General features: G+C 42.7%; 1 long non-coding RNA gene across 1 annotated transcript in view; it reads right to left on the bottom strand.

The window, feature by feature from the left end:
• The window catches only part of LOC148534569 (uncharacterized), a 104,261-nt gene that overhangs the window by 58,500 nt on the left and 22,483 nt on the right, over nucleotides 1-23,278 (bottom strand). The window contains exon 2 of the long non-coding RNA XR_015877649.1: nucleotides 18,427-18,595. This is a non-coding gene — a long non-coding RNA (uncharacterized LOC148534569). The remainder of the gene's footprint in view (nucleotides 1-18,426; nucleotides 18,596-23,278) is intronic.

Here is a 23,278-nt window from a genome sequence, read left to right as displayed (position 1 = left end):
TTACTGCACATGGCAATTATTTACCACGAGGGGAGAGCTTGGCGGAAGCCCAGCACCTTCGTAAGTGCAGGGCACGCTTCACAGTGTGATGAATTGGGGATGTTCCGCAATGACACGCCACCTTTCCGGAAGCGTGCGCGCAGAGGAACACCATCTAAAAAAAGTTCTTTAATTTGGGGGTAGGGGGGGGCGCAACTGGCAACTTTCATCCTGAGCTCCACATGGTCTAGAATCGGCACTGATAGACAGAGTATGATAGTTTTAGCAATTAGTGACCTGAATGTGTATTCTGAATGAAATGGATGTTTGGAGTAAGAAGTATGTTGGAGCCCAGTGGGACTGTTGTGGTGAATGAATGGGATGATTGTGGGCACCCAGTGGGATGTGTGTGCCACATAACTGCTCAGACCTCAGCTGCATAGACTGCATGTGTGTATTTATATGTGTGCATGTCTGTATAATGAGCACACAATTCTGTCAATTAGCAGTTCCACCATTTTGTGAGTGACAGCAATCTCACTCTGTGAGAGTGCTGAATCTGTAGTTAACCACAGGGTGTGATGGTATACCATATCTGTATTGTGCAAGGAACACGTCCATTAAGGCATCAGCCTTAATGATCGTAATTTCATTGCTTTTTTTAGTTTGAGTGGCACAAATTCAGTAGGTTTTGTGAAATTTCAGATCATGTCTAAGAAGCCTTAATGGGACATGTGAAACCGTAAGGTTCTTTGTCTATGGAATATATATATACAGTGTATATATATATATATATATATATATATATATATACACACATAGTTAAAGAAGATGGCACTCACCAATATAAATGCAGCTTATTTATTCCAAAGTATCAATCTAGGCTTACATACAGGCAGCGACGTTTCGGTCCCCAAACGGACCTTTTTCAAGCAATCAAGCCTTTACTTGCATAGTGGCAACCGAGTACAGCTCCCCTTAGAGTAAGATCCTACTTACCTGGTGCTCGCCTATCCCTTAAATGCTGTCCTCATGGTGCTCTTGCCGCTCACAGACCGCGTGCGTTCCACCCGGTGGAACGCATCACTCGGAAGCCACTCCACTTCCGGTCATGTGATATCCAGCTAACAATGCTGGATTAATCCATACGCGGTGGAACGCATCACCCGGAAGTCTCATTACTTCCAATCAGGTGATCAGCGTACATAGGGGCAAGTTGGATTACATGTAGTTCACAGACTACAACACAGGGCAGCTACTAGCCACACCCACTTGACTATCCAATAACTAACAAATACTAAGGCAGAATATAAATACAAAAACGCCCATAGAGGGATACATAATACATAATGTATCATACATAATCAGAATACATACCAAGGGGTAGCTATGAGGAACAGCGATTCCAGGGATAAGCGGGCATCAGAAACCTTGTAATGCTTATCAAGTATCTACTGAACAATGAACAGATAATACAATTTACACAACAAACTAACATTTATATATATAAAAAAAGATTTGACTATGTGAAGGAAGAAAAAACACACATACAAAGTACATTTAGTGGAGTACTGTATTAGCCCAAAAGAATATTTTCAAGAACTTTTATAAGAATTCCTTTGATAATTTTATCATATAATGGCTATTATGGGATCAAAAATATAGCCTATAATGTCAATGTGATAAATAGGAACGGAGAGTATTGTGCTCATTCAGTCCCCTAGGTGAAATTGTATCCAGTCTATATATCCAACGTGCCTCCAGTCTATGTAGCATAAGTTCACGATCACCTCCTCTTGGAGGAGGAGGGACCCAATCAATCAATCAATCGACGTCTCAGGGCTGATAGCTGGTGATTGTTTCTCTGCCAGTGTCTAGCTACTGGTTTATCGGATGTCCCTGATGCAATAGCTGTACGTATCGAGCTTCTATGGTTCGCCATCCGTTCTCTAAAATTCCGGGTAGTAAGGCCCATGTATGCAAGCCCACATGGACATGTAATCATATAAATGACGTGATCCAATGTGCAATAGAGGTTGTGCAAAATTTTAATCGGTTTGCCACTATGTGGGTGTGAAAATGTCACACCCATCACCATCGAGCGACAAGTCACACAATTAGGACATCTGAAACAGCCCTTCCTAGTTGACTTCAACCAGTTATCACTAAGTGCATCATCAGGCTGGCTGAGCGGTCGCATCAACAGTTGTTTTAGGTTAGGGCCCCGCCTGTAGGCCATCAGAGGTGGGTGCTGCATGTTTTTCTTCAGTATAGGATCTGATGCCAATATAGGCCAATTCTACCTAATCGATTTATTTATCTTATTAGACTTATTGTCATATCTGCTGGTATAGATCATCCTTTTAAAGTTATTACGTTCATCTACCACCGGCCCGGTTGTAAACTTGGATCGTGCTTTTAGAAAGCATCTCTGAATGGTGGACTTAGTGTATCCACGTTCCAAGAAGCGCATTTTCATATCCAGGATCTGTCTCTCTGCAGTCTCTTCCTCAGAGTTTAATCTCAAGACCCTTAGGAACTGTGAGATCGGTAAGCTCTCCTTTAATCTCCTTTAATCTCACTTTTCTGAAGAGTGTTGTACAGAGTTTACCATCTTTCTTGTATATAGTCACATCCAAAAAATTAATGTGATCCTCATTGATGTTTGCAGTAAATCTAATTGGGCTTGATAGTACATTAAGGTCATTTACCATCATCCAGAATCTTTCCTCTGTATCACCCCATATCATAAAAATATTGTCAATGGAACAACTATAATGCAAAATTACATGACCAAATTTGGGTAAGATATTGATACTCTCATAGTTGTGCATATAAATATTTGCATATGCGGGCGCCAAATTACTACCCATTGCTGTCCCCGAGCACTGCTTATAGTACTTTTTTCCATACAAAAAGTGGTTCTCACTCAGTACTAACTCCAATAGTTCCAACAAAAATTCAACAGGTGGTTTTTTTTGTCCTGAGCCATTTCACGTAGTAAATTAAATTGATTGATGGTATAGGAGATGGGATCTTTTTGGCTACATTAGATGTGACATCTCTATATACTGTCATACCACATGAGGAAGGTATGACAGTAGTAAGTGAAATATGGGGTGATTTACTGCAAACATCAATGAGGATCACATAAATTTTTTGGATGTGACTATATACAAGAAAGATGGTAAACTCTGTACAACACTTTTCAGAAAAAAAACGGGCCGCAATATGTTACTTTTTGCAACCAGTCATCATCCCCCGAGATTAAAGGAGAGTTTACCAATCTCACAGTTCCTAAGGGTCTTGAGATTAAACTCTGAGGAACAGACTGCAGAGAGACAGATCCTGGATATGAAAACGCGCTTCTTGGAACGTGGATACACTAAGTCCACCATTCAGAGATGCTTGCTAAAAGCACGATCCAAGTTTACAATCGGGCCTGTGGTTGATGAACATAATAACTTTAAAAGGATGATCTATACCAGCAGATATGACAATAAGTCTAATTAGATAAATAAATCGATTAGACAGAATTGGCCTATATTGGCATCAGATCCTATACTGAAGAAGAACATGCAGCACCCACCTATGATGGCCTACAGGCGGGGCCCTAACCTAAAACAACTTTTGATGCGACTGCTCAGCCAGCCTGATGATGCATTTAGTGATAACTGGTTGAAGTCAACTAGGAAGGGCTGTTTCAGATGTCCTAATTGTGTGCCTTGTCGCTCGATGGTGACGGGTGCGACATTTCCACACCCACATAGTGGCAAACCGATTTAAATTTTGCACAACCTCTATTGCACATTGGATCACGTCATTTATATGATTACATGTCCATGTGGGCTTGCATACGTGGGCCTTACTACCCGGAATTTTAGAGAACGGATGGCGAACCATAGAAGCTCGATACGTACAGCTATTGCATCAGGGACATCCGATAAACCAGTAGCTAGACACTGGCAGAGAAACAATCACCAGCTATCAGCCCTGAGATGTCGATTGATTGATTGGGTCCCTCCTCCTCCAAGAGGAGGTGATCGTGAACTTATGCTACATAGACTGGAGGCACGTTGGATATATAGACTGGATATGATTTCACCTAGGGGACTGAATGAGCACAATGCTCTCCGTTCCTATTTATCACATTGACATTATAGGCTATATTTTTGATCCCATAATAGCCATTATATGATAAAATTCTCAAAGGAATTCTTAGAAAAGTTCTTAAAAATATTATTTTGGGCTAATACAGTACTCCACTAAATGTAATTTGTATGTGTAGGTTTTTTCCTTCACATAGTCAAATCTTTTTTTATATATATAAATGTTAGTTTGTTGTGTAAATTGTATTATCTGTTCATTGTTTAGTAGATACTTGATAAGCATTACAAGGGTCCTGATGCCCGCTTATCCCTGGAATCGCTGTTCCTCATAGCTACCCCTTGGTATTTATTCTGATTATGTATGATGCATTATGTATTATGTATCCCTCTATGGGCGTTTTTGTATTTATATTCTGCCTTAGTATTTGTTAGTTATTGGATAGTCAAGTGGGTGTGGCTAGTAGCTGCCCTGTGTTGTAGTCTGTGAACTACATGTAATCCAATTTACCCCTATGTACGCTGATCACCTGATTGGAAGTAATGAGACTTCCGGGTGATGCGTTCCACCGCGTATGGATTAATCCAGCATTGTTAGCTGGATATCACATGACCGGAAGTGGAGTGGCTTCCGAGTGATGCGATCCACCGGGTGGAACGCACGCGATCTGTGAGCGGCAAGAGCACCATGAGGACGGCATTTAAGGGCTAGGCGGGCACCAGGTAAGTAGGATCTTACTCTAAGGGGAGCTGTACTCGGTTGCCACTATGCAAGAAAAGGCTTGATTGCTTTAAAAAGGTCCGTTTGGGGACCGAAACGTCGCTGCCTGTATGTAAGCCTAGATTGATACTTTGGAATAAATAAGCTGCATTTATATTGGTGAGTGCCATCTTCCTTAACTATATATCTGCTGATGAACCCTGGACCCAGGAGGAACAGCTGGTGTGCACCCCATCGCTGTATTGGTGTTTGGTGTGAGTGCTGGACAGTGGACTTATATATATATATATACATACACAGTCAGGTGCACAAATATTGGGACATTGACAGAATTTTCATATTTTGGCCTCTATTCACCACCACAATGGCTTTGAAATGAAACAAACAAGATGTGCTTTAACTGCAGACTTTCAGATTTAATTTGAGGGTAATTACATCCAAATCAGGTGAACAGTGTAGGAATTACAACGGTTTCTATATGTGCCTCCCACTTTTTAAGGGGCCAAAAGTAATGGGACAAACTAAACAATCCTAAATCTAACTTTCACTTTTTAATACTTTGTTGCAGATCCTTTGCAGGCAATTACAGCCTGAAGTCTGGAACGCATAGACATCACCAGACGCTGGGTTTCATCCCTGGTGATGCTCTGCCAGGCCTCTACTGCAAATGTCTTCAGTTCCTGCTTGTTCTTGGGGCATTTTCCATTCAGTTTTGTCTTCGTGAAGTGAAATGCATGCTCAATCGGATTCAGGTCAGGGGATTGGCTTGGCCATTGCATAACATTCCACTTTTTAGCCTTAAAAAACTCTTTGGTTGCTTTTGCAGTATGCTTCAGGTCATTGTCCATCTGCACTGTGAAGCGCCATCCAATGAGTTCTGAAGCATTTGACTGAATATGAGCATATAATATTGCCCAAAACACTTCAGAATTCATTCTGCTGCTTTTGTCAGCAGTCACATCATCAATAAATACAAGGGAACCAGTTCCATTGGCAGCCATACATGCCCACGCCATGACACTACCACCACCATTCTTCACTGATGAGGTGGTATGTTTTGGATCATGAGCAGTTCATTTCCTTCTCCATACTCTTCTCTTCCCATCACTCTGATACAAGTTGATATTTGTCTCATCTGTCCATAGGATGTTGTTCCAGAACTGTAATGGCTTTTTTAGATGTTGTTTGGCAAACTCTAATCTGGACTTCCTGTTTTTGTGGCTCACCAATGGTTTACATCTTGTGGTAAACCCTCTATATTCACTCTTGTGAAGTCTTCTCTTGATTGTTGACTTTGACACATATACACCTACCTCCTGGAGAGTATTTTTGATTAGGCCAACTGTTGTGAAGGGGTTTTTCTTTACCAGGAAAAAAATTCTTCTGTCATCCACAACAGTTGTTTCCCGTGGTCTTCCGGGTCTTTTGGTGTTGCTGAGCTCTCCGATGCGTTCTTTTAAGAATGTTCCAAACAGTTGATTTGGCCACACCTAATGTTTTTGCTATCTCTCTGATGGGTTTGTTTTGATTTTTCAGCCTAATGATGGCTTGCTTCACTGATAGTGACAGCTCTTTGGATCTCATATTGAGAGTCGACAGCAACTGATTCCAAATGCAAATGTCACATCTAGAATCAACTCCAGACCTTTTACCTGCTTAATTGATAATGAAATAACGAGGGAATAGCCCACACCTGTCCATGAAATAGCTTTTGAGTTGATAGTCCCATTACTTTTGGCCCCTTAAAAAGTGGGAGGCACATATAGAAACCGTAATTCCTACACCGTCACCTGATTTGGATGTAATTACCCTCAAATTAAATCTGAAAGTCTGCAGTTAAAGCACATCTTGTTTGTTTCATTTCAAAGCCATTGTGGTGGTGAATAGAGGCCAAAATATGAAAATTCTGTCAATGTCCAAATATTTATGGACCTGACTGTATATATATATATATATAACGCTGGGAACAGAGCAGCACTCAGAGGCGTTCAACTTCGTGAATCAGATGGTGATGTTTCAATGATCACGAAGTTGATTCACGACGTTGAAAGCCTCTGAGTGCCGCTCTGTTCCCAGAATTGTACATGGAAGCTTTTGCTTTCTAGAGAATGCACCGGAGCAAATATACCCTATGGGCACCGGAGTGCCGGATATTGCAGTCTCTCATATATATATATGTATGTGTGTGTGTGTAGAGAAAACAGAGGGCGCATGCATTAGTGAATTGTAAAAAACACTTTACTGTACTTATATGCTCACGGACATCATAAGGTGCGTACACACCTAGCAGATATAACCTAAGATTGAGTGATCTGCAGATATATGTAGATGATGGTCGTTCATATACACTGAACAACCATCTTCTTCCAGGCATCCGCAGGTCCTGCTGGCTGGGGGGGCGGGTCCACAGCTGACGCTGCATGTGTACGGGTGGTCGGCAGACCGCACGTACACACTTGCTCATGGACAGATATGTCTGTCCATTGGCTGTGCAGCACAGCTGGTGCGATATGTCTGTGAATGACATTGATCATAGACATATCGCTGGTACACACTGGCCGACTGGCACCAGTGTGTACCCAGCTTTAGATAGGAATAACAGGTAAATTGCAAGCTCCTGGCTTGGTATACAGCTCTGATACCATCAGATAACATCAGCAAGCAGACACCGCTTCAGGCTTGATCTTAATAGCAGCTTGTAAAAGTCTGGCAGAGTCTCCGGCCACTGTGAACGGCATGCGACATCACAATGTCAGCGGTCCCATTTGCCATGCGCAACTAGTTTCATCACCAGCAGACTTCAACAGGGTGTGTGAAGATTTAGCAATGATGTCTATTATACCCTCATGACTAATTAGCATATCAATCGCAATTAGCAAATATCACATACAGCATTAATACAGAAAGGTAACACATAAAGAACAGTTGTTACACAGTCTGCAACATATAAGCTACATTTGTTACAAAATAACAATTCTCAAGAAAACAACAATACAATAATATAAAATTAAAAGGTTCTTCATATTAAAAATCACTAAATAAAATAGTATACAAAATTAGAGCAATTCAAATAACCAAAGAATTGTTAAAACAAAAACAATATAAAAAAATGTGTGTCCCTGGCATTGTGAATAGGCATCGTAGATCAAATCAACCTGCAGTAAAATTTCGACCTATCGTGCACGATGTGACACACATCGTATGCTGTTTTGCTTGTTGAAAGATACGATGTACAACTTCTTAAAAAATCCCTGGCCACTCCCCTCCTCCATTTTGTGACAGACGACGTTGGAAAAGAGGCCAGGAAGCAACATCGTCAAGACCGTCTGTGGTGAGCTTTTGACTGTTGAGAAGTGAGTATATACATTGCCTGTACTATACAGTACAACCTCATCGTACACCCTGCAAACCAAACCCCTGGCACAGCAATGTTTATACCACTGACCCACCAATGTTTATACCACTGACCCACCAATGTTTATACCCCTGGCACAGCAATGTTCATACTACTGACCCACCAATGTTTATACCCCTGGCACAGCAATGTTTATACCACTGACCCACCAATGTTTATACCCCTGGCACAGCAATGTTTATACCACTGACGCACCAAAGTTTATAAGATATACATTGGTTTATTGCTTCTAACCCTTAACAACCTTGTCTAGCTTACTTAACTTAAACTAAGTAGAAAAAGGAGGCGGGTTTAACCCCCTATTGTTCCTCAGCACACTGAATAGTACCTGCAACAATATATGAAGACTATATGGTCATAGAAATCAGAGATATTAGTTGCATGCATTTGCAAATACATGGGAAGCTGCTAGGCCACGTCACGGCTTCTCTGTCTCTAGCAGTCCCTAACACTAAGGGGTTCACATCCGGGGCGCAGTGCACCCCGAAAAATGTCCATCCCTGGACCCCCCCAGGGCATCACACGAAAAATGGAAAAAGAGTGACAGTGCAGTGTAAAGTATAGCTGTGTAAGACTAATTAATGAGTGTTGGAAAAAGGGGTTAAAATATATGTGAATGATTACATGAAAAAAATACAAACATAATATGTGATGTAAAAAGCAACTATGTGTATTAAGTGGTGATGCCATGAGGGGGCCCAGCCAGACCAGCCCCGGGGGTCTTATGCCCGAACGCTCACCCCAAATGTAAATTATACCAATTATAAGGCCTCATGATAAAGGCACATATAAATTTTGACAAATGTAAGGCCTCCTGATAAAGGCACATACATAAATGCATCCACATTGAGAGCCAGCTTACCTGGGAGTCACCCCTGGGAACTCCAACTAGCACTACTAGAACCAGCATGCCATACTAATGCTGGCTCCTTCATGCCACTCATACCAAACAAACAAAAAATGGCAGCTGCTCAATCAATCTAGCAGCACTAATCAGGTGCATGAAAGGGAGGGGTCATACTAAGTAGAAAAAGGAGGGGGGTTTAACCCCCTATTGTTCCTCAGCACACTGAATAGTACCTGCAACAATATATGAAGACTATATGGTCATAGAAATCAAAGATATTAGTTGCATGCATTTGCAAATACATGGGAAGCTGCTAGGCCACGTCACAGCTTCTCTGTCTCTAGCAGTCCCTAACAATAAGGGGTTCACATCCGGGGCGCAGTGCACCCCAAAAAACATCCAGCCCTGGACCCCCCCAGGGTATCACACGAAAAATGGAAAAAGAGTGACAGTGCAGTGTAAAGTATAGCTGTGTAAGACTAATTAATGAGTGTTGGAAAGGGGTTAAAATATATGCGAATGATTACATGAAAAAAATACAAACATAATATGTGATGTAAAAAGCAACTATGTGTATTAAGTGGTGATGCCATGAGGGGGCCCAGCCAGACCAGCCCTGGGGGTCTTACGCCAGAACGCTCACCCCAAATGTAAATTATACCAATTATAAGGCCTCATGATAAAGGCACATATAAATTTTGTCAAATGTAAGGCCTCCTGATAAAGGCACATACATAAATGCATCCACATTGAGAGCCAGCTTACCTGGGAGTCACCCCTGGGAACTCCAACTAGCACTACTAGAACCAGCATGCCATACTAATGCTGGCTCCTTCATGCCACTCATACCAAACAAACAAAAAATGGCAGCTGCTCAATCAATCTAGCAGCACTAATCAGGTGCATGAAAGGGAGGGGGTCATACTAAGTAGAAAAAGGAGGGGGGTTTAACCCCCTACTGTTCCTCAGCACACTGAGTAGTACCTGCAACAATATATGAAGACTATATGGTCATAGAAATCAGAGATATTAGTTGCATGCATTTGCAAATACATGGGAAGCTGCTAGGCCACGTCACGGCTTCTCTGTCTCTAGCAGTCCCTAACAATAAGGGGTTCACATCCGGGGCGCAATGCACCCCCCGAAAAACGACCAGCCCTGGACCCCTCCAGGGCATCACACGAAGAATGGAAAAAGAGTGACAGTGCAGTGTAAAGTATAGCTGTGTAAGACTAATTAATGAGTGTTGGAAAAAGGGGTTAAAATATATGTTTGTTAACTTAAACTAATAAATAACGACACAGACAACAAGATCTTGGCTAAAAGGTCACAGCTTTTATTTATAATTAATTAATTAACCTAACCAGGGTGGCAAAGAGACGCTGCAGACTCAGTTCTAGCTTTTACATTGCTCAAATTCTCGGGGAATGACTGAAACGTCCCCCCTCTAGACGCACTAATGCTACGAGGGTCCCACTTCCCTCCTGGGCCAATCCGAGACACTTTCGTACAAAAACGCCCGGGTCCCCCCGCAAAGAGCAGGACAAATTCGCCAGGTTCATCGAGGGCAAGTGCCCCCACAATGTATCTTGCGCCACATAAAGCCACTGAGCTGCAGCGTACTCCCGCCATGCTGCGCCTCCCCTAAATTGGGAAGGAAAGGTTAGTGTAACATAACAAAACACAGTAACGGGTGGGATGGTGAGTTTCAAAGATCCAGAAAAAAGAGGCAGTCTACATGCAAAGAAGCCAATATATACTGATCATCTGACCACTCCCTCAAGCAATATCATTGGCTCACCTCACCAGCTGACCAGACAGCCTTATACTCTGCCCAGCAACAAGGCTGTCATCAGCAAAAAACGTAGTATTCTTATTTATTCTCACGCTTATCCAGCCTTCGCCTACTATACCCATGGCACAGCAATGTTTATACCACCGACGCACCAATGTTGCATATTAATGTACTATGAAAATGTACAGACACTGATTTTTATATTTTTTATGAACACATTAAAAACAGAATAAATTGTCTTGAACACATTAAAAACAGAATAAATTGTCTTGAATACATTAAAAATAGAATAAATTGTCTAAAATAACCCAACTGGTTAAACTTTAAAAATATGTATTAAAACAGTTTATGTTCTGTTTTCTACAGAAATTACAAGTGCTGGAGAGCGTCAATTTGTTACCGGATTGTGTCAAAAGTAAAGATTACAGGAACAAGATCAAGAGAGTTGCTGCAATTGACGAGCTGGTAACATTGAGTTTTCCATAGCACGATGAGGCCTGTCCAAAATGGGTAAAGGCAAAAATCCTAAACCTGCAAACAGTCTATGTGAAGGAGCATAAAAAAGAGCAGGATTCGTAGGTATCTGGAGCGGGGGCAGATGACGTGTATACAAGTGCCATGTAATACTACCACCTACTAATGTTCATCCATGAACAGGAGCCGCAGAAAGCCTCACAAACGCTCATGGTAGAGAGTGTCCCCATGGAGCAGGATGTGGTCAACACAGAGACTGGTCAACCGTCCTCTTTGGATGTGGTAAGTATACATATACACCATGACATTTGTTTTTAAATTGTTCAGGAGTCCATTATTGTTCATATGTGTTTAGTGGATACTGGGCCTGATTCAAAGGCGCTCACAAAAAGTGAGCGCTCGCACTGAATCAGAGCGGCCGCTATTTTTTTTACCCGGCCTCCTGGGCGCTCGCTAAGCTGTGGGTGACCACCCACAGCTTTTGCAAGCGGCCAGGTGATGGTTGCGATGGTCATGACCATCAGGCTTGCGACGAGACACTTGTGGTAGGGTCTCATCCACCGCAAGCACCCAGTGAGCTTCCTGCTCTAATAGAGCAGGAAGCTCACTACTCACATCACGAGTGATGTCAGTAGGGCCGCCCACAAACGGCAGGCGTTTCTTCAGGAATGCCTCCGTTTGACCAGCCACCCCCCCCTCCTCGCCTACAAAACGGGGCGAGCTGATGATCAACATCGACAGCCGCCCCGTTTGTAGCGAGCCCTGGAGCGAGTGAATTTATCACTTACACCGGGGTTCGCGTACATGCATTGCGCATGCCGCACGTGCGCAATGCCCCACCATTGACCCACTTGCGAGTGGGTCTGAATGAGGCCCACTGTCCTCCTGCCATGGTACTGCCCCCACTCCATTAAAGTAGGCCAGGTATTGCTCCCGGGACTGTTTAGCCCGCGCACTCCCTGTAGTCTTCATTACTGTGGGTGTGGCCACAGAAAGCATTTGCTCAATCTCGTGTGGTTTTTCCTGGTCGTTGTCGGCCATCCTTGTGTCTAATGTCTGCTGTTGATTTGAGCTGTTTTTTCTTAAGAAATTGTGTAGGACACAGCAGGCCATGACAACAGAATCAATTTTGTCCACACGAAGGTTTATAGCCGTATGGAATATCCTGAAATGGCTACTGAGAATCCCAAACGCATTTTCAACTATTCGCCATGCCCTGGATAGGCGGTAGTTCAAAATGCGCTTGTCTTTTGTCATGCCCCTTTGTCCATACGGCTTCAGTAAGTGCTCATGTCTCATCTGCCACAAAAACATTGTTCAGGCCATGCTTGGTAACCTCTGTTGATGGCAAATTCAGTCATAAAATAAAGTTTGCTTGAATGACCCACCATCTGAAGCATGCCCATTTTTGCCCACATCTACAAAAATAAATTCCTAATTTGAATTTACCACCATCATAAGCACTATACTAAAAAAAACCCTTATAATTATAATAAAAGGAGCCGCTGTGGGCAGGCGGGGTAATGTGGATATGGTTGCCAGTTATAGCTCCTCCGCAGTTGGGGAAATTCCACCGATGTTCAAATTCTTCAGCAATGGTCTGCCACTCCTCCACTGTTGTTGGGAACTGGAATAAAAAAGAAAAAACAAAATTAGACTTAACAGTATATCAACATTAATCTTTTCTCTCTCTTCTTCTACAGTCTGTTACGCCTGACTTTGACCGGAGTTTTAGCCCGCAAATACCCCAGCGAAGTGAGAGCAAGGTCGAAGCCAGTCAGCCTGCTGCAAAGCACAGAAGATACCAGCGCAAGACCCAACCGCAGCCAGATGCACTGTTGCGACAAGTCGAGCTGGCCCTCGCAAAACCCCCTGACATGTTTGACAACCTGGGCACACATATTTCCAGCAGTTTAAGGGCTATGGAGGAACAACAACAGCTCCATGCAGAGAGGCTCATTTACGATATTGTTGTCCGGGGGAAATTCAAACAGCTGGGTAGGACAACAAGGCTGACCAATGAGCCTCTGCCCCTGACAACGGTCCAGCCATGCTATGGGTCATCCTAATCCCATTCCTACCTGCCACCAAGCTACCAGGCCACACAACAGGGGCCAACCCCATCCCACCCTACACCCCATCCCACTTACCTTACTACCAAATCCACCAACCCCTTCACATCCTCCTCTGATGTTCTTTACAGAGCCATGTTGGTGGAGGATGACGAGCCACTCCAATTTTTACATTTTTTAAATGATACTAAATTTAAAAAATCAACAAGTTTTATCTCTCCCAATTGCTTCTGCATGGTATATGATGCCAATTGGACTGGGTCACTAAATGCATGTCACAAGGACAGATTGTGGAATGCCGGGGCCTCAATCTGGACTTGCACAATGTGCTTCTTGGCCTATTCAATCCGTCATTTGACACATCGTATACCATGCAGCTGCCTAGCTATTGGGAGAGATAAAACTTGTTGATATACCAATTATTTTACATTACTTAAAATATGTTGAGTCCAGAAAAGGATAAAACAGTTTTAGGAAGGTTTTTGCCTTCAGTATCAACAAGTTTTATCTCTCTAAAATAGCTACTGCATGTTATATATGGTGCAGATGATGCGGATTGGACAGGGTCACTAAACAAATGGCGCAAGGACAGATTGGGGAATGCCGGATCCTCAATCTGGACATGCACCATGTGCTTCTTGGCCTATTAAATCCGTTGTTTGACACACAGCTGCGTAGCTATTGGGAGAGATAAAACTTGTTGATATAGCAGTTTTTTACATTTAAAACCATGTTGGTTTTGGTAAACATCAAAAGGAAGCCATGCTGGTTTCGCTTTTAAGTAAAAATACATTTTATTGATATTTACAGCCATGTTGGTTGATTTTTTCCCTCAGTGTGAAAAAGATTAAATAAAAAAAAAACATTTTCTTTCACCAGAAAAAAAAATGCGTAGTGTTGTTACTCACCTTAAAGTAGTGGAACTTCAGGACATTCACAATGGCATCACAGGTGTCCAGGATGATGCGGCCCAAAGCCTGGGCGGAAATGAGGGTCCCAAACTTCAGGTCTTCAAAGGATCTTCCTGAAGCCAGGTACCTCAGGGTAGCCACCCCCTCCCTTTCATGCACCTGAAGAGTACTGCCAGATTGATTTGAGCAGCTGCCATTTTCTGTTTGTAGCCACCAACCTCTCCTCTGCCGGATGGACCCTCCTCATGTTGGTGTCCTGCCTCTGGATATAGGGGGTCACCAGATGCAGCAACTCCTGGAACGTGGCTTCATCCATACGCAGGTAGTTGCGGTAATCATTCGGGTTGTTCTCCCTAATCTCCATCAGGAGGGGCATATAAAAGCGAGTCTCCCTCCTCCTCTTCTCAGCTCCATCACCTTTCAGCCTCAGATAGCCATAGGCTAGCAGAAGCTTATAGCGATTGGAATCCATCTCAAAACCACTTTGTAGAGCCAGGCAAAACAAAGTAGAGCACACTAGCAAAGTACAACACTCAGCAGGTATAAAACCAAGCCTCACTAGTCACAGAGCAGAGTGTGCACAGACCTAAAATGGAGGCTGCCTTTTATAACCCCTAGATAAGACCTCCCTTATTGAGATTCCAGCAGATGCATCGTGAGGTTGTTTACTGCAAACGATGGGTCTTTGATGATTTGCAATCATATACAACACATCTATATCGTATGCTCATTTGTACAATCACTCCATTTGTTGGCACAAATCGTAAAGAATTTCAAGGGAAGAATCTCAAGGGAAATCGTACACAACATCGGAACGTTTGAAAATTGCACCGTGTATGGGCCGCTTAAGACGCTCCCTACAGGAATAATCACTTGCTGCTAACTGTTTCAGTGACTTGATCCCAGGACATTCTAAAATATATATTTACATTTTACCCATTATATTTTTTTATTGGGTCTTTCAGTCTAGTACTGTTCTATTATTACACAGCTGATATGAGATATTGATATATATACATGTTTTACTGTTTTTATTTCTTATTAAACATTCTATGTAATTGTAACTGCTTTGAGTGAATTTACTTGCAACTTCCAGACTCTGTGGTTGTTATTTTTTCTTTTTTAGACAATTAGAAGCAGCCACAGCGAGCCAATCATGGCTCGCTGCGTCATAGCTCTGCCTGGGGCATCTGATGTCAGATGCTGCAGAGCTTTCAGTACAGCGTAGGCGGTCAATAGAATAGAATGTCGCTTGAAGAGCTCTGGTGGCTGCATAACAGGCCAGAAAATGGCTTCGCTGGCCAGGACAGGTCAGCTGCTGAAGAAATAAGATGAGGACCGGAGAGTGCTGCAGGTGGTGTGAAACAAAGAGTTAAACAAAGCACCCCATTGCAGCCTCTCCAAACTTACTGGTAGGCGGCCTTGGCCATTGGTACTTTACCACTCCCCTTCCCTAGATCACCAGGTATTGGGCATTAGGCCTGTAGGTGCAATCGAGCAACAGGCCTGTGGATATTAGGTGGGCAAATTGCCTGGGCTACAAGTAAAAGTAACTGAGCATTAAGCCCAGGTCTCTTTATGCGCCCTAAAGTAGGCAGGCAATGGCCTGAGCCCCTGGTGAGTGGCTGGGCAATAGGCTACACTACTATGTTGCATAATGTTTATAATGAATACTACTGTGTGGCATAATGTGTATAAGGGGTACTACTGTGTGGCATAATGTGAATCACATCCCACCAGACCCCCAGCACCCCATCCCTTCCTTCTCCAGCCTACCCCTCCCTTTCCATCCTACCAAGTCTGACCTCTCTTTCACCAGTGTCTGGAGATGAAGTCATGCCCCTCATCTGGACCACCCCCTTCCACTTACTCCCTTGACCATATCCATTCCCACCTCCTCTGCTACTTCTCTCCTGTTGCCTGTTCCCATCTTGCTCATCTCTTCAATCTCTCTATCTTATCAGACACGGTCCCCTCAGCATTCAAGCATGCCCTTGTTTCCCCCATTCTTAAAAACCCACTCTTGATCCTAACACTCTCTCTAATTACTGACACATTTCTCTCCTCCCTTTTGACAAACTCCTTGAGCGGATTGTCTACAAAGACCTTACTGCCTTTCTCTTCTCCCACTCCCTGCTTGACCCTCTTCAGTCTGGCTTTCTTCCTATCTACTCCCCATAAACTGCCCTCATGAAACTCAGCAATGACTTCCTTGCTGCCAAATCCAAGGGCTGCTACGCTCTGCTTATTCTCCTCAACCTCTCTGCTGCTTTTGACACAGTGGATCAGTCTCTCCTCCTGAAAATCCTTCACTTGCTCAGTCTACGTGATACTGCCCTCTCCTGGCTGTCCTCCTGCCTCTCTGATCTTTCTTTCATCTTCTCCTTTCGTGACTCTACCCCCCCCACACTTCCACTACCAGTTGGGGTCCCCCAAGGTTCTGTTCTTGGACCTCTCCTTTTCTCCCTCTATACGACCTTTTCAGTTGAGCTCATCAGCTCTTTTAGCCTCCATTATCATCTCTGTGCTGCTAATACTCAGATCTACCACTCCTTCCCTGTCCGCTCCCCCCTCCTCAATTGTATCTTTAACTGTCTCTCTGCCATTTCATCTTGCATGTCCCAGCACTTTATTAAACTCAACATGTCTAAGACTAAGCTGATCATCTTCCCTCCCTCCCGCATAACCTAATTTCCCACAATTTCATTAACTATTAATGGCACAAACATCTCCTTTAACACACAAGTGTGCTGTATTAGAGTTATCCTTGACTCATCCATCTCTTTCAAACCACAAATCCAGTACCTCCATCTCACAAATATCTCCATGATCAGACCTTTTCTCATCCCAGAGGCAACTAATACCCTAATCCACTCACTGGCCATCTCAAGATTGGACTACTGTAACCTCCTACTTTCTGGCCTCCCTGCCTCCCATCTCTCTCCACTCCAATCTGTCCTCAATGCTGCTGTCCAACTCATCTTTCTCTCCAAATGCACTACATCTGCCTCCCCTCTCCTACAAGCCCTACCCTTGCTCCCCTTCCCCTTCAGAACCCAATTCAATCTTCTCATACTCACAAGCTCTCACCAAATCGTCTCCCACTTACATCTCTGACCTTATCTCCTTTCACACTCCCACCCGCCCACTTCACTCCACAAATACATGTCACCTCTCCAGGCGACTGATTACTTCCTCCCACTCCTTTCTCCAAGATATTGCATGTGTTGCTCCCCACCTTTGGAATTCTCTCTTTCTCTCTATCAGACTCTCCACCTCTATACTAATCTTCAAATGGGCTCTCAATACCCACTTATTTATCAAAGCTTCCCAGCTCTCATCCTAACCCACTGCACTATGCTCCTTCCTCTTTGTCTCTCCCCTCTGTGTCACCCTTGTTTGTCTGCCCTTTCTATTTAGAATGCAAGCTCTCAAGAGCAGGGCCCTCTTTCCTTACATGCTTCTCCTTCCCTTACATATACTATAATATACACCTAACCCCCACAGCAGCCCTTAACACTTGGTTGCTGACTCCCTGCTACTTATTTAAGTGTTATGATTGCTAGTGCTGAAATGTTTCTAATCCATGTCCTTACCTGCAGTGTTTTGTACTGTTAGTAACTGTTTTCTTTGTCAATGACACATGGATGTTAATATGCCGTTTTGATTATTAATACACATTGAATTACATGTTCCATTGGAGTGCCGCCTTCCTTTATTGTGTGCTGGGTATACACCCATGCCAGAAGGATCTTGTGCTATATTTTTTTAGGAGGGCACCCATACTGTTTTTCTTATTGTCCTGAGTGCCGGGCTCACTCTTGTATATATATATATATATATATATATAAATATATATAAACATCCAAGAACCGGCACTCAATTGGCAGCTGGCACCAGCTATAATTTGCTTGGGTGCCTTCCTCCAGGGCAACGAAGCTACCATGTAATATCCAGAAAAATGGACAGGCGGCACTCCAAGGCTAGTGAATGAAGCAGGTGTATTTCAAATTGATGTTTCGGGGTAATTCACCCCTTCATCAGGACATACATTGGTGAAATAAACAGTGTGAATAAATAGTATACTAATGCTAATCAGGACTTACCCGTCCACCCGCAGGTCACCGGCGTCCAGCACATGCCGCGCCTCCACTCCCGGAAATGACATCTCACCGGATGTGATGTCATTCGAGATAGACCCGGGGGAGCAAGGGTTCCCTGGTGTCAGCGTTTCCATAGAGACGGATGTGCGCACAGTCCTTCCGGGCTGCGCTGCTACAAAAGAAAACAAAGTGTTGCATTAATAATCAAACTCGTGTCACATACATGAAAACAACTGAAAAACAAGTGAGTACATATTTTCACAATATACTGACACCATTGTCATCACAACACTTCTGATGCTCTATAAACATATTAATCAAAAAATCAAATTACATATACAACACATATTGAACCATATTAAATACATAAACAAACAGGTGCTGGTTGTGCTCAGATTCATAAAATATTTATGAACTGTTTGTGACCAAAACATTTTTTTTATTAAAAACCATAAAAATATATCAAATATTAAAAAGTACTCTACCAAAACAAACATCACAAATAATGCACCATGGATGTGTAAATATAAATCTGTGTATGTTTAACGCAAACTACATGTTACCACTATAACAATGCTGAATTCTACGCTGATTACCTATATTTAATCTATAATCTATAATATTGTGCCCATTCATCATTGTCATAAGTATCATAGAATCACTTGCACAATTACTGGTTTAATGAATCACGAATGCCTGATGTACAACTACTCATCAATATATAAATTTTGAAGCTGAACGATATAGACTCACTGTAGTGAGTCTGTGATACATATGTAATATATGATAAATAAATACATACATAATGATCACAAAGCAGTGTCAACACATGCTACAGAAAGCAACTAAAACTCAAAGATTCTTTGAGACCTCTGGGACTCACTGTATCCAAACAGAAAATCCAATTACTTTCCAAATTTAATAATTCCTTCGACCTGTCACCCCTCCGTAAAGATGGGGGTACATGGTCGATCACACGATATCTCAACATGGCCATATTATGTCTAGCTACTGCAAAGTGTCTGGTTACTGCTTGTTCACTAGTCCCTGACACTAATGCAGCACGGATGGCTGCCCTGTGTTGTGCCATCCTCTCTTTAAATTGCCTATCTGTCTTGCCCACGTAGTGCAAACCACATGGGCAAGACAGAAGGTACACGACAAATGTGGATGTACATGTCAAAGGATGTTTAATGGTAAATGTTTTACCTGAATATGGGTGTGAAAATGTGTTCCCAGAGATCATATACGTGCATGTAGCACACCCAATACACCTATAACACCCGCCTTTTTTCCGAAAACCAGAGGTTGTGTGCCAATTAGTAATATCTGTGTGAACTACTAGATCCTTAATGTTGGAGCCCCTTGCAAAGCTTGGCATGATTTTAACATCCTTTAAGCTCTGTAAATCTGGATCTCTAGTAACCAAGGGCCAAAGTTCTTTAGCTCTTTTGCTAGTATAATGGCTTTTATTATTATATTTATTGACCCAAGGTAACACTTTATGTTTCTTATCTGTGATTATTTCTGGCTTGCAATAATTCTACCCGTTTAATATTCTTAGCTTTAAGCATAGCTTGTTGCAATAATTTTTTAGGGTATCCTCTGGCCAAAAATGTTTGAAACATTAACTTCAATTGTGTATCTCTTTCATGCACATCGCTGGTGATCCTACATACTCTCACAAATTGTGAGTATGGAAGACCGGCGATAGTGGATCTAGGATGAAAGCTGTCATATTTAAGAATAGTGTTGCGATCTGTAGGTTTAGAATATAATCTAGTGTGCAACATGCCTGCCTCTATTGAAATGTTGACATCCAAAAAATTAATGTCCGTTGGACTCGTCACCAAAGCAAGTTTAGCTGGACAATCTGAAATGTTATGTTCATTAATCACTGCGACCACAACCTCAGATGAACCATGCCACAAAATCAGAATATCATCTATATATCGATAATATTTGTACACCCTGCTGCTCACTTTTGTATCAGAAAAAAAAAATCCCATTCAATTTTATACACGTATGTATTAGCGTAAGACGGAGCTACGCAAGATCCCATTGCGCAGCCCGTTAGTTGTACAAAAATTTTTCCATCATAAATGAAAAAATTATGCAACAAGGTGAACTCCAATAAATCGATAAAGAACTCAATGAGCCATATTCAATTAGAGGCAAAGTTTTCGCCTGTCCGACTGTTCGCTTCATTCGCCTGTTTCAGAGGCGAATTTATTCCGTGCTCGGCCCCGCTTTTCGCCTAATTCAATTGCAAAACAGGCGAACACGGAAATAGGCGAATACGGAACAGGTGAAAAGTACTGAAAGAATCGGGGAAATCAGTCTGTACCCTAGAAACAGATGCACTAACATAGGGAATCACTATAGATGTGTCCTAATAGCCCTAATAAAACTATTTTGCGTACTTAAGTTGTGTAAATTGCTTGCTATTAGCATTTTTGTAAAAGTGGTGAAGAATGGCATAAAGCTGTATTTTTTGGTGAAAATAAGTAGTCCTGTCAAATTTGGGGTGCTTGAAAATAGGTGCTAGCATGTTTTTATGTCTCTAAAATGAACTTTTAAAAACCGTGAAAAATCCACCTGCTGCATGCACCTACAATCCCCAAAACACCTGACCCATACTTGTGGACCCCCAAGAAGTATTTTTTGCTACTTTTAATGTTTATCCCCCCACTTTTTAAATTTACACCCCAAAAATGACATGTCTTTTTTGGGGTGTTCTTAGGTTTTAGTTTCTGTTTTTTTTTGCGTATTTGTCCTTTGGGGGGCTGTCCCAAGGGGTCTGAGTTGTTTCCCCACGTTTGCACCCCAAAATAAAGATTTTGCATTTCTTTTCACCAGCTATTGATTGGAGAATCATTTTTGGAGAATTGTTTCCACTTAGGCGAAATTGTCCTGGAATTGAATTTGGCGAATTTTTTTTAGGCGAATTTTTCACAAAAAAACAGGCGAATATGGCTTTTCACCTCTAATTAAATTCCCCTCAATATCTGGACCTATGTATTTGGGATTGCCTGTGATAAGCCGTCTGACAGCTCCCAGTCCTCTACTGTGTATTCCCCAGAGTAGAGGACTGGGAGCTGTCAGACGGCTTATCACATTTCTGGTCGTCTGGAAAACCTGGAAACTATGCAGCATCAAATGGCTCAATTTCTGCAAGAGATGTCTAAGCGACAGGATAATTTGCAAACTTCCTTATCCACCCTGAAGTACCAGCAAATACATCCGCTTCAGCGTCTGGGAATACAGGAGGTAGGTAATCTCCCCACTTACATCTCCCTATGCCAAGCAAATTTGATGGCAATCCTAAACTCTTTCGTGGATTCCTAAATCAGTGTGATATACACTTCACTTTACAGCCTGATAACTTTTTAACTGCAAGAACCAAAGTGGCTTACATCGTCTCTCTGCTATCCGGCCTAGCCTTGGATTGGGCTTCACCACTCTGGGAGCGTTCAGATCCACTGCTGGATAACTACGCAGGCTTTGTGTCTTCATTTAGGAGGATTTTTGATGAACCTGGACGTACTGTATCAGCATCATCTAGCATCATGACATTGAGGCAAGGAATCCGCCCTGTCAGCCAATATGCAGTGCAGTTTCAAGTCTTGGCATCAGAGCTCAGATGGAATGAGGAAGCCCTCACCTCAGCCTTTTGGCATGGCCTGTCAGATCGACTAAAGGATGACCTGGTCACCCGTGAGCTTCCTACTAACCTAAACGACATGATTTCACTTTGTAATAAAATTGACCTGCGCTTCAGAGAACGTCAGGCTGAAAAGCACAGAACTGACCGGCAAAGGTCATTTACCCTTTCCTTTCCTACCCGTCCTATTCCTTCTCCTACAGATGAAGAGCCAATGCAGGTGAATCATACCCACCTGTCCAAAGAAGAACGTCAGAGAAGAGTACAGAAAAACCTCTGTCTGTACTGCGGAGAGTCAGGTCACCTGGTGGTCTCTTGCCCCCGTAAACCGGGAAATGCCAAATCCTAACTGACCCTGGGGACATCAAGTTAGGAGTTATGAGCCCGTCCCCAAATACTAAAGATTTGAAAATTACCTTAGCTTTGGATCTCAAACCTAAACCTGTTTTTGCTACTGCTCTACTTGACTCTGGAGCAGCCAGATATTTCATGACTTCCAGTTTAATCGACAAACTACAGATTCCTTGTACATCTCTCAATCACGTGATTTCCCTGACCTCTGTAGATGGACGTCCTCTAACTAATGGAATAGTCACCAAAGAGACTCAACCAGTACTAGTCCGAATTGGGGCACCTCATTCTGAGTTTTTACCGTTCTTAGTGATACCAGAGGCTTCTCAAGAAATCATCCTAGGTCTACCCTGGTTATGCCAGCACAATCCCAGGATAGACTGGTGTTCCATGCAGATTCTTTCGTGGGGTACAGACTGTCAGAAATCCTGTCTTCCAAAAATACGACCTGTAAGAAAGAAAGCTCCATTAATATCCTCAGCCATTCCTAAGGAATACCAGATGTTTGCTGATGTGTTTTCTGAGTAACAAGCAAATGTCTTACCTCCTCACAGAGAATGGGATTGTCCAATCGATCTAATACCTGACAAGATACCTCCTCATGGTCGTACCTATCCGTTCTCCTTGCCTGAGACTCAAGCCATGTCCGAATAAATCTGGGACAACCTGGCGAAGGGTTTTATTCGTCCTTCCACCTCACCTGCTGGAGCTGGGTTCTTTTTCGTTGGCAAGAAGGATGGTGGTCTGAGACCTTGTATAGATTACCGGGGTCTTAATGACATAACAGTAAAGAATCGATACCCTCTTTCCCTCATTACAGAGTTGTTCGATAGGGTAAAG

This window comes from Taudactylus pleione, unplaced genomic scaffold, assembly GCF_031769625.1.
Source record: "Taudactylus pleione unplaced genomic scaffold, aTauple2 ptg000066l, whole genome shotgun sequence".
Classification (NCBI taxonomy): domain Eukaryota; kingdom Metazoa; phylum Chordata; class Amphibia; order Anura; family Myobatrachidae; genus Taudactylus; species Taudactylus pleione.
Note: the sequence above shows the minus strand (reverse complement) of the source record. Positions and strands in the feature narration are given on the sequence as shown.